General features: G+C 39.2%; 1 protein-coding gene across 1 annotated transcript in view; it reads left to right on the forward strand.

The window, feature by feature from the left end:
• Window positions 1-1,310: 1,310 nt before the first annotated feature.
• XIAP (X-linked inhibitor of apoptosis) overlaps window positions 1,311-13,181 on the forward strand; it is a 47,580-nt gene continuing 35,709 nt past the window's right edge. Inside the window, exon 1 of the mRNA XM_063432107.1 lies at window positions 1,311-1,400. The gene's annotated coding sequence lies outside the window, so the exon portion shown is untranslated. The remainder of the gene's footprint in view (window positions 1,401-13,181) is intronic.

The following is a 13,181-nucleotide window of genomic DNA, read 5'->3' on the forward strand; positions in this document are numbered from 1 at the left end:
GCAGGAAGATGAGTGTTGAAGATTCACATCATAAGTTAAGTCTGGTCTGGTTCAGGGTAACTTGCGGTGTATGCAAACCAAGGTTAAATGATGCCTCAAGTAATTGTGAAATATCAAGAGGCATCAAAGGGGGGAATGTGGTGGAATCTCGGTAAAAATAAATTTAGTAGGCCGAGATTACCACGTGGCATGTGTACGTGCATATGCTGACGTATCGATCAGTTGGTTGCACGAGGCAAGATACGATCAGTAGTGTACGGAGCATGTGCAAGAATACAGGATGTAGTATTCCCCTCCTCCATTAGTGCTGGACAGGCCATGCGGTCAAGCAGGAAGTTAATTCTTATTTGTATTGATTGGTCAAGAGAATGTGCGGGTGGAGCTTAATATGGGAGGAGTTATGTGCCTATATAAGGAGCCTGCACTATTGTCCGGGGCTCAGAACTTGTTGTATTTTGGTGACGCTAGTCCCTCTGAGTCCCGATCGGTGATCCAATAAAGAATCTCTTCCTTCCTGAAGAAACCTGTGTCCTTCTCTCTGTGCTTCGCTTCCGTCAGTTTCTCCGGTATCAGCGGCACTGCAGGTTGGCGCTCGGCCACGCTACAAGAAGTGACCGGCAGGAGAGGGGCTCTGTGCGCTTCCCTCCTGCCGGCCACCCGGACATTTGCGCCCCCTGGCCGGTGCGCCCTAAGGCGGTCGCTTGTGCCGCCTTATGGATGCGCCGGCCCTGCCTATTAGCCAGAACTTCAACCAAATGATCATAAACTCAGCTAGTCCACCCCCCTTTAAATTAGGCAGGTGACCTAAACCCCAATAAAAGACCACAACAAATGAATAGGGCGGGAGGGCGGGGAAAACAGCTCCAGAAAGGGGGTAAATACTTCTTAGGTAATTCTTCTTTCTTCTGGCGCCAAGAACTTATCTCAGGGTGCCTTAAATACTTGCTTTTCCTGCCTAGGAGTATCCTCGCAGACAAGTGCTCCAATCAGAGCCCTGTCCGCGCGGACCCCTGTTTGAAAAATGCACGAGGGCACAGCAACCTGACCCCTGATAAACCGCGCGTCGCACATGTGTACCTAGTCTATGGACTACTAGGTACATTCTGTCTTAGCCCTGCAATGTAAACAAACCAGTTTCTAGGTGCCTTTAATGTCAAGTTGCCCGTGACAACATACCATTACATACAGATTTTATTTTTTAACCTTTATACTACTTTGTAAGAGTGAATGGTTTGAAAACAAATTTTCAGTTATGCCACTAGAGGGCAGGGTGCTTCTCTGTCAATTCTGTATAGTGGCGAATGTGTAAACCTTTCTACATCCGGGTTAGTGACTGAGCTTCCTGGGTTTCCTAAAAGAAGAAGATATACTGAGACCCATCTACTGGCAGCTTGTTGCATGTAAGTAATGTGATTATGAGTAATAAATGCTATATACTGCATGCCTTTATCATGTATTAAACTGATTGCAAACGATTAGTACCAGATCAGCAGTACTTACCTGTACTGTATTGTGTATGGTCTGATTTATTATAGAATTAGAGACATCCACCAATAGTTCAGTTCAGTTCCTGTTTAAGGTGTGCACCAGTGATGGCTAAAATCAGCGAAACCATTTAACTGGCACAGCATCATAGGATCCAGTCCATGACAGCTGGAGTGTTAAAAAAATAAATAATAATAACAGTACTGTTTTATTCGTTTATTTTAATTTTTATTTAGTCAAGATAGCGTTTGTATCAGAAGCACATAGACTGCATTGACATATTGGCAAGGTCAGGGCTTTTTAATCCTGTTGGCTGTTCCTAATTGATAAACCGGTTGATTTCCCAGCTGCATTGTTTGAAGTTGAGGTTAGTATTTCCTATATTCTTCCCATTAGTTTGGATAAGGTATGATTCCAATAAAATAGGATGGATCTGGCTTCCCTAATCCCACTAGATTTTCTTTAAATTCTTGTTTTGATCTCTGAGAGTAAAATGATCTGGCTCCAGGCTGGAGCTGAAGAGAATGTTCAATTAGAAGATGGTGATTCCTAAGGGATAACTTGAACAGGAACACCCTAACAGTAAGATGCCAAACTGTTCTAATATGGATTGACAATGTATCTGCAACTGGTATTCTGTAACAGGAGAGTCTGGATTCCTATAGATAGGGCGGGGTGAGGAAGGGGCTGATTCAGAGAGCAGTCTTGCTAGGAGAAATGTCTTATGACATAAGATGATTCCCAATCCATCTATGTATTCTGTGGTCTCTCCGTGTAAGCGTGCTGTTTTGCATCTCTGTGATCTATACATACATACAGCACCTTCTGGCAAGAGTCTGATAAAATAATTCACACGGCACATTACTGGAGCTTTATTGTTGTGGAGCTCTGTGACACGATCATGCACTCTGCACATTACTATGAGTTTTATTGTTGGGGAGTTCTGATATACCCTCCGACACTACTGTGATTTTATTGGTGTGAAGATCTGTGATACAATCTGCCACTGGGACGATTCAAGCATGCATATGTTGGCTGAGAGTGTCCGGTGAGCACTCTCAGCCAAGGAGCGTGCCCAAGACGAGTGACTGTGCTATATTCTACAGAAATATTGTCTTCTTCTGCTGGAGAGGTCAGGATGCAGAATATTCAGCTGTAGGCCCCACGGGGACCCAGGTGAGTTTATAGACTGTACTAAACCTGTTTGACATAATGTTGTATGGTACCAAAGGCATTCTGGCACCATAACCACTTGTGGTTCTCCTGCATGAAGTGTTCCTTTAAGGTAAATATCTTCCTTTCCACCTCCCTCTGGAGGTGGAGTTACACCACAATTAAAAATATCAAATATCTCTTGATCTGGAAAAGATTTACAGACCAGATGCTTGAATTATAACCATTTCAACAAGCTGTAATTATTTTGCAAAGAGGTTTTTTTTTTTTCTTACTATATTTTATATTTTTCTTCCATTTTACATAGGGATTCATATTGAATCTATGGTTCTTTGTGTTTAACACGTTTCGTTCCAAATACATTTGCCAAGGGCTGATCAACATTAAAGTTGACAGTTCATTTAACATCAGTGTAAATGGATTTTACTGACTCAAACAAGCTGTATGTTTGGTAAATCACAAAAACTGGTTATGCTTGATGATTCAGCAGACTAGCCCATAGTGATTATAATATTTTGGTAGCACAGGCTGCATTTGTTCTTGAAAGAGTTTTGATAATAACATACAGTAAAATTGGATTGTAGGTATGGATGTGGATCTTACCATTTCATAAGTGGAGAATGTTAAATACCATAGCTTATTGAATTTTAATTAAAGACACTGACAGTTATCCAATAAAAGGACAATTGTCGGGAGTTTATATTGAATTTCAAATTTAAGGCAAGAGTAGCCAAACAAAGCATGGCCGACTTGGAGAATTTTTCCACTTTGGCTATTTTGGCCTTAAGTTTGAAATTCACTCTGAATTCCTGACAATGCTCACTTTAGTAATTAACCCTGGCTATGCCATATCCCCAACAAACATATTTAGGAACATTTACAAGATTTTGAGACATTTTGGAGGCCAAATTTTATAAGATATTTACTAAATGTATTGTTAAAAATCTGCAAACCCAGCTTCAAGTTCATTTGCCCCAGCCCCAAATTGGAGATCAATCAAATTATTGGCCTTGTCAGTGAGATATAGCTGATACCTCTCTAGGCACAGTGAGCAAGTGGTCGTCATTGGGATTACTCTTTTAACCCCTTAAGGGCCGGACTTTTTTTGCGATGTTGTACATTTGCGACCAGGCATCTTTTTGACACTTTTGTGGTGTTTGTGTTTAGCTGTAATTTTCCGCTCTCTCATTTACTGTTCCCATACAAATTATATATTGTTTTTTTCAGGACAAAAGGGGCTTTCTTTACATACCATTATTTATATAATCTCATGTAATTTAATTTTTAAAAAAATTAAAAAATATGATGAAAAATTGAAAAAAATACACGTTTTTTGAATTTTATGTGAAAAATCTTTTACTCATCTACAAAAGCGAATGAAAACAACTGCTAAATAGATTCAAAATGTTGTCCTGAGTTCAAAAATACCCAGTGTTTACATGCTTTTTGCTATTTTTTTGCATGTTATAGGGCTATAAGTACACGTAGGATATTGCGGTTTCAAAACATACATTTTTAAAATGTATCAATAGTGACATTGTAACACTATTATCTGTCATAAATTGCTAAATAACACCCCACATGTACATATTTTTTTAAAAGTAGACAACCCAGGGTATTCAATATGGGGGTATGTCCAGACTTTTTTAGTAGCCACTTAGTCGCAAACACTGGCCAAAGTTAGCGTTCATATTTGTTTGTGTGTGAAAAAAGTAAAAAACTAAATTGAACGCTAATTTTGGCCAGTGTTTGTGACTAAGTGGTTACTAAAAAAGACTGGACATACCCCATTTGCAATACCTTGGGTTGTCTTCTTTTGCAAATGGTATGCCATCATGGGGGTAATTCTCATTCCTGGGCTACCATACGCTCTGAAAGGCAACGTAACCAACCTGGCCATTTTCAATGTAAAAATATTTGACCCATATAGTTGACCCTGTAACTTTCAAAAACGCTATAAAACCTGTACATGGGGGGTCCTGTTCTACTCAGGAGACTTTGCTGAACACAAATATTTGTGTTTCAAAACTGGAAAATGTATCACAACAATTATATCATCAGTAAAAGTGCTGTTTGTGTGTGAAAAATGCAAAAAAAGTCACTTTCACTGACAATATCATCGCTGTGATATGTTTTACTGTTTTGAATCACTAATATTTGTGTTCAGCGAAGTCTCCCGAGTAAAACAGTACCCCCCATGTACAGGTTTTAGGGTGTCGTAGAACGTTACAGGGTAAAATACAGTGATAGCAAATTAAATTCTCTGGACTTTCAGCCTGGGTTGGCAGGCAGGTCCCTTAAATTGCAATCAATAAAATAACTTAATTATGTAAAAATATTACATAAATACGCACGTAGAATTTAAATATATATGCATATTTATATATTTTAAGACTACGTGTATATTTATATAATTATTTATGTAATTTTGTATATGGACATATGAATAGTTCGCATTCTTTTTATTTATTTATATATACATAGATATATATACAATTTCATTCTAAGTGTATTTTGATATAAATATATATATATATTAATATCAAAATACAGTTAGAATAAAATTTCGTATAGATATATAATTTTTTTTAATTTTTATTATTTTTAATTTTTTTAATTTAATTTAAATTATTTATTATTCGTATTTTATAATATATATATATATATATATATATATATATATATAGTTATTATATATATTATATATACGTGTGTAAATTAATTATAAGTGTATTTTTATATTAATATATGTACATATTAATATAAAAATACACTTAGCATGACATTATATATATGATATATAGACATATATTATATAGGTATAATATATGTCTATATATCATATATATACACATATATAATAATATTTTTTTTTTATTAACTTTCACTTTAAACTTTTTTTTTTATTTTACAGTTGCAGGGAGACTGCCTGTCAGCACAGACAGTCCCCCTGCAGGCAGAGACTAGGACACCTATTGTGACCATGTGGTCACCCTGTTGGGCGATCACATGGCCACAGGGGTCCTAAACCGCCATGGGGAGACTGTCTGGGCTGCAGGCAGTCTCCCCACACCGGGAGCACCGCCGATCGCCGCCGGGGGAACGACGGCGATCGGGTAAGTACATTGGACGGTTCAGGACCGTCGGCAACGCAAAAATGCCGATGACGGTCCTGAACCGTCCTCCGTCCTTAAGGGGTTAACCTTAAAGGACCACTATAGTGCCAGGAAAACAAACTCGTTTTCCTGGCACTATAGTGCCCTGAGGGTGTCCCCACCCTCGGGGCCCCCCTCCCGCTGCGCTGAAGGGGAGGAAGGGGTTAATCCCTTACCTCTTTTCCAGGACCGGGCTCCCTCGGCGCTGGGACTCTCCTCCCTCTTCTTCCGTCACCGGCTGAATGCGCATGCGCGGCAAGAGCCACGCGCGCATTCAGCCAGTCCATAGGAAAGCATTCTCAATGCTTTCCTATGGACGCTGGCGTCTTCTCACTGTGAAAATCATAGTCGGAAGCGCCTCTAGCGGCTGTCAATGAGAGCCACTAGAGGCTGGATTAACCCTATTGCAAGCATAGCAGTTTCTCTGAAACTGCTATGTTTACAGAAAAAAGGGTTAAACCTAGCTGGACCAGGCACCCAGACCACTTCATTAACCCCTTAAGGACCAAACTTCTGGAATAAAATGGAATCATGACATGTCACACATGTCATGTGTCCTTAACCCCTTAAGGACCAAACTTCTGGAATAAAAGGGAATCATGACATGTCACACATGTCATGTGTCCTTAAGGGGTTAAGGGGTTAAGCTAAAGTGGTCTGGGTGCCTATAGTGATCCTTTAAGAATAGCAAGCAAACTAAAACATGGCGCACAAGAATACTGAGAACAGACAACTACTCCAGTAGCTTGTCTTGAGCTTATAGTTTGCCCTTCGGTGGGTCCCCGTTCTATTCTCAAAAAAAGCTGGCTGGTTCCCTCTGCACTGGAGATAGAGAAACCCCAGATGATCGTTTCAGCCTTTTTTGGCCTCATCAGTGAGGTATAGATGATAACCCTCTAGGCACAGATATAAGCTCAAGGCTACTCTTCTCAGTATTCTCTTGCACACTCTTTTAGTTTGTATGCAAAAGTATTAATTCAGCATAATCGGTGTGACTTGGAGGGCTTATTCTCTAGGAAGAGCCATGGTTTCTGTTGTGGTCTTATTGCTTAGAGTGCCACTTAATACAATCCAACAAACCTTTGCCCCTTCACCATGTCCTAAATCCTGTGCAGCCTTTGAGGGGTTAAAACATTACCAGACATCCCAGCAAACTACAGTGACCTTCCAACCCTCTTGCTTACGGTTCACAGGTTTATAGTAATTGAGATTAGCGTACCCAGTATCTACTGTGACATTTAATGAAGCATTTGTGCTGCATTTTTTGCGACTTTATTTGACATCCCCAGAGGAACAGAGTACCAGGAAAAAAACAACACGGTGAGAAAGGGATTTCACAAATAAATGGTTAATTTAGAATAGTAAACTACATACTTGTTTATTACAAGGATGTTGGATCTATAGTCAGGCCGTTTGTTTGAATTTAGCCGGTTTTTATTTTTAAACCTTGTTGTTTTATAACAGCGTTTGTTGTAAAGTGGTAACGGTGTGGTAATCCCCACTAAGAATTCAATACTGACAGCTTGCATCATCGAAGTATGAAACCCTAAATATGCATGGGAAGCATGTAAAAATCTTGCAGTCTCTTTGATTTACTAAAATACATGCATCAACCCATGTTTTGGTTTTTCTCTACCAAAAATGGTACAGTATGAAGAGATGTGGAATTAAAAACCAAAAATAAACCACCAAGGGACTAAAGTGACAGACAGCTGTGGGAGATCCCCTGTATTAGATAGGTGTGGGAGATCCCCTTTATTTCCCACACACTATAACAATCCTTCCCGCCCACTTCACTTGTAGGCGCTCCCTCTGACATGTTTTACGTAAGCAACTTGGGGGTGTAAAAGAATGTTCGCTAATAGCAGCGTAGCGTTTCCGCCCGTACTGTGTCCTGTCTTGCTGCTCAAGGTGAGTGGAGAATATGGCTGCGGCTAGTGCGACACTTAAAGGCGCCGTACACACAGGGGGCGGGGTCTGTGTGCAAGATGCAAGTGTTTGCTGAATTGTTGGTTTTAAATATATGTTCTTCTCCAGCAATACGAATTGTGTGGCAATTGAGTATTCCCCTGCAGTTTGTGGTTGCCGGCTGACTGGCTGAGTGTTATGTGTACTGCAGTTGATGGTCATGGCTGGCTGAGTAGTGTGAGGAGCATGGTTATCAACAACTGGAGTGTTTCAGGTTAAACCCCAGGGATTGATAATCTCCTGATACCTGAATGTGGCTACATACAATATATATACAGTACAGTCTTAACTAGAGTGTCCAAATGGCAGATCTCCAGTTGTAAAACTGCAACTCCCATGTTGCTTAGCCAACCTAAAGGCTGGCAAAATATCATGAGACACCTGGGGATTTAATATCTGTCCACCCTGATCTGCACCATACAGGGTATAGTCACTGTTACCCTTCATTTTGGGGGCTATGCGCTCCTTTGGTCTTTGTAAGACTGTCTGGGGGTGTGAGCCTGTGATGAGTTACATTTCAGCCTGCTATAGATATTGTGCTGTATTTGCCAGCATGCAGGGTGCCATGGACCGATACCTCTTTTTTAGGGGCGCACTCTTTGACTCTCTTTTACACCCCACAATTGACTGCCTGTAAACCCTAAATATAAATTTGCCATTGCAATTATGCATTTTTAAGGAATTACACAGACACATTTATTATTATTATTTTTTTTAATTGCATCCATAGAAACATAGAATGTGACGGCAGATAAGAACCATTCAGCCCATCTAGTCTGCCCAATTTTCTTAATACTTTAATTAGTCCCTGGCCTTATCTTATAGTTAGGATATCCTTATGCCTGTCCCACGCATGCTTAAACTCCTTTACTGTGTTAACCTCTACCACTTCAGCTGGAAGGCTATTCCACGCATCCACTACCCTCTCAGTAAAGTAATACTTCCTGATATATCCTTGTAACTTTCACAGTTTAGTGCCCAATGCTCTGTGTACATTTTGCAAAAAGTGCAAAATATAAAAAAAAAAGTTTGGCTTATCTTGACAGTAGTTAGCAGGACAAAACAGTGATTATGAAAATAAACATGTACCTGTGTTCCAGTTGCACCAAATTGTAGCAGAGAATTTGACAAACGTGACCTTTTTCACTCAATTTATAGTATTATAATCTCGTCATCTCCTACTGGCATTGTAGCGTCTAAATAATGTACAAACTAAAATGCATTTATTTACATTAAATAGTGTTTAATATACACTGATCTTTGAGCAACAGTTTTAACCCCTTAAGGACAGAGCTTCAGAAGCTTGTCTTTCACTTAATGACAACGGCATTTTTTGCATTTTTTGCTGTTTGCGTTCAACTGCAATTTGCATTTGACTAATTTATTGCACCGACGCATATTATATACCGTTTTTTAAAGGACAGAAAGGGCTTTAATTTGATGTAACATATATATACATAAATGATTATTTATTATAAAAAAAATACAGAAAAATGCAAAGAAAATGAAAAATGTTTTTTTTTACAGTTTTTGCAATAATAATGTGTGAACAATTAGTGCTGGTTAAGGAAAGTAATTAAAAATAAATTCATTTAGTTGTTCTGATTTACAGAATATATAATGTGCCTGGGATTTAAAGTTTTTTTTGGTAGTTACAGGTCACAAAGCACAAGGAGTAAAATAAACTTTTAATGTGGAGCGATTTTAGAATTTGGTATGTTTGTCTTGTAAGCTTAATAGCCATAAAAGAAAACAAAATTGCCACACAAAAGTATATATTTATATAAAGTAGACACCACAGGCTATTTACATAAGGTTGTTTTGACACTTTCTACGTAGCCATTTCACCGCCAACCTCTGCTAAATATTGGAGTAAAATTGTGTTTTGGGGGGGTTTTGGCACACAAACTTATAACAAAGAACTTCTCCTGTGTATCTTGTAAAGTTGGTATGTGCTATTCCTGTACAAAGTTTTATTTTGTATTCAGTTACATCTGCCGAGTAAAATGATACCCCCGTTGTATGTCTTTGGCACTATTTTGTGAAGCTACAGTGCCATATAGGAGACCTGTCCTTTTCAGTATTCACAGTTGAATTTTGAGAGACGGATTTAATAAGCCTATGCTTCCATTTGGGGTATTATAGTAGTTTGTCTGTTCAAAAAAACAAAACACAAAGGCCTACCATTTGTAAAAGTAGACACTCCAGGGTATCTCATAAGGTGCATATTGTGCCTTACCATGCCCCCATTATTTCACCAATATATGCCAAAGTATGTGGTAAAAAAAAAAAATTGTGCATTTTTTACAGACGGATTGCATTTTTGCTGGGCATTTTGTATATTTCATATGTGCCTCTAAGTTCAAATCTCCCAAATTATGCTCAGCTAAGTCTTCTGAGTAAAAGGACACCCCCATTGTATGTCTTTGGCACTATTTCGTGAAGCTACAGTGCCATACAGTAGACCTGCTCTTTTCAGTATTCACAGTAGAGTTTTGAGAGACGGATTTAATAAGCCTATGCTTCCATTTGGGGTATTATAACAGTTTGACTGTTCAAAAAAACCCCACAAAGGCATACCATTTGTAAAAGTAGACACTCCAGGGTATCTCATAAGGTGCATATTGTGCCTTAGCATGCCCCCATTTTTCCACCAATATATGCCAAAGTATGTGGTAAAAAATTATTTTGGGCATTTTTTTTACATACGGATTGCATTTTTGCTGGGCATTTTGTATATTTCATATGTGCCACTAAGTGCAAAACCCCCAAATTATGCTCATCTAAGTCTTCTGAGTAAAAAGACACCCCCAATGAATGTCTTTGGCACTATTTCGTGAAGCTACAGTGCCATATAGGAGACCAAGCCATATCAGTTTTTACCGAACGTTGAATTTTGACGCTGGGCCCATGTGCAATTTCCAAGCATCTTTGCAGGTTTTAAATTCAAACTACCCCACAAAGGCCTACCATTTCTTAAAGTAGTCACCCCAGGGTATTTCAAAAGGCATATTTTGAACCTTAGCGTGGGATCATTTTTCCGCTAGCTTGTACCAGGTGTAGTGGTAATAAGCGTTTTTTCTGCCTTTTTGACACACAAAGTGAGTTTGCACAGTATATTTTGCAAACCTTATGTGTACTATCACTGTATAATACTTCATATGTTGCTCAGCTATGTCTGCTGAGTACAAAAATACCCCCGTATGTACCTTTGCCAGGTATATGTGGACATCGGAGGGGCACATTTGGGACACAGCCATTCCATTTTTTTCAAACTTTACATTTTTGCGCTGTGCCCATGTCCCATTTTAGAGTATTTTACCAGGCTATAAAATCCAAATACCCCATAAAGCCATACCATTTCTTAAAGAAGACATCCCAGGGTATTTCAAAAGGCATATTTTGAACCTTAGCGTGGGATCATTTTTCCGCTAGCTTGTACTAGGTGTAGTGGTAAGAAGCGTTTTTTCTGCCTTTTTGACACACAAAGTGAGTTTGCACAGTATATTTTGCAAACCTTATGTATGCTACCACTGTATAATACTTCATATGTTGCTCAGCTATGTGGTCTGAGTACAGCAATACCCCCGGATGTACCTTTGCCAGGTATATGTGGATGTTGAAGGGGCACATTTGAGACGCAGCCATTCAGTTTTTTTTCTAACTGAAGTTTTATGCTGTGTCCATGTTCCAATTTGGAGTAGTTTTGATGGTTGGTTATTGAAACTTCCCCACAAACACATACTATTTATTAAAGAATACACCCTGGGGTAATTCAAAAGGCATATTTTGAACCTTGGCGTGGGATAATTTTTTCTCTAGTTTGTTCCAGGTGTAGTGGTAATGAGCGTTTTTAAATGTATTTTTAAACTTTTTAAAACTATTTTTTTAAACTTTTGTTTTGCTTATTAATTTTTTTAAAGTTTCTTAAAGTTTCTTAAAACTTTTTTTTTACAGATTTAACATTTTTCTAATCCTTTTGTTTTTACAGTTAACCCCTAACTAGCAGTAAGCAGTAAATTCCCCATTTTCCCATAACTCCCACCCACCCCACCTAGCAAAATATTTAATTATACAATATTTAAATTAGTTAATTAAATAAATTTAAATAGATTTAAATAAATTTAACCCCTGAGGGTTAAAAAATAAATAAAAGTTAATCGTCAGGGGTTAAAAAAAAATTAGATCACAGTATAATACTGTGATCTGTATTTTGATCACTGTAGGCAGTGATCGACTGGCAGGGAAGGGGTTAATTTTTATGTGGACTGGGTAAAGGTTTTTTTTTATTTTTTACTTAAACGTTATTAACCCCTTAAGGACCAAACTTCTGGAATAAAAGGGAATCATGACATGTCACACACGTCATGTGTCCTTAAGGGGTTAAAACTTTTTTTTCTTAATTTTTTGAACTTTTTTTTTTTAAATTCTTTATTTTTCAAAGTGCAGAGTTGATTACACAAGACAAAATTGGTGAATGGCATAACAAGTTGTAGACACGCAAAGAACAATGAGATTCACTGCACTTTTTTTTTTTTGAAATAGAAAAGATAACATGGTTGAGTCACGTTAATGTCAAGAGAAGCATTTAACAAGATATTGCTTATTAACCGACATATAAACTAACAGGTATTATCTGGTAAGCGTGTAGAATGCTTAGTTGTCTAGGTCAGAGATATTTTAGCCTTAGGTCTCTCGCTCTTGAGTTACCTGTAAAGTGGGCTGCACATATGGACCATCCCGTGGGTCGCACATATTTGGCACTGCAGAAGTATGCAAGGGGGTCAATCAAGAGATTTGTGCCCACAAGGGGCATCCGAGCGGCACCTGCTGGGTTAGTGCCCTAGGGTAGGGTGAAATGGCCGAGCATTTATGCAAGGATCGGGGACAATTGCTAGACGCTCATAATGGTAGACGGGTGGGCAAGAGGTCTGCTGTGTATGGGCCTATAAGCCTATGTGGAGGGGGTCATCTACTTGTACCCAGCGGTCTCCCCCCCCCCCCTCCCATGGTATGATTAAAATATGTAAACCCCTATATCTGTTGCAATTCGTAGGTCATTTAAAACAATTACATTTGTTATCCCGCTATATTGCATGAGAGTCCTGAATACTTATGTGTGCCAGAGGCTGCTTGGTAGGGTCATCTGCCGCCCGGTGCCCAGAGTCCAAGGTTGTCCCCCACACAGTCCTCCCACTCAGCCGATGCCGACTCTGGAGGCTTGCCGGGTGTGCTGGGAGTAGAGGTGGAGAGAACTGCTCCGCAGGGTTCCATGTCCGCCTGGCCGTGAGGAAGCTCTCCGTCCGTGTCTCGGTGTTGGGTCTGATTTTGCCTGCCTGTGGGGGCACCTGGCAGGATGCATTCTGTAGAGTCTGCTTTTTGAGGCCCATCGTGGGTTCC

Source organism: Pelobates fuscus, chromosome 9 (assembly GCF_036172605.1).
Source record: "Pelobates fuscus isolate aPelFus1 chromosome 9, aPelFus1.pri, whole genome shotgun sequence".
Lineage (NCBI taxonomy): Eukaryota > Metazoa > Chordata > Amphibia > Anura > Pelobatidae > Pelobates > Pelobates fuscus.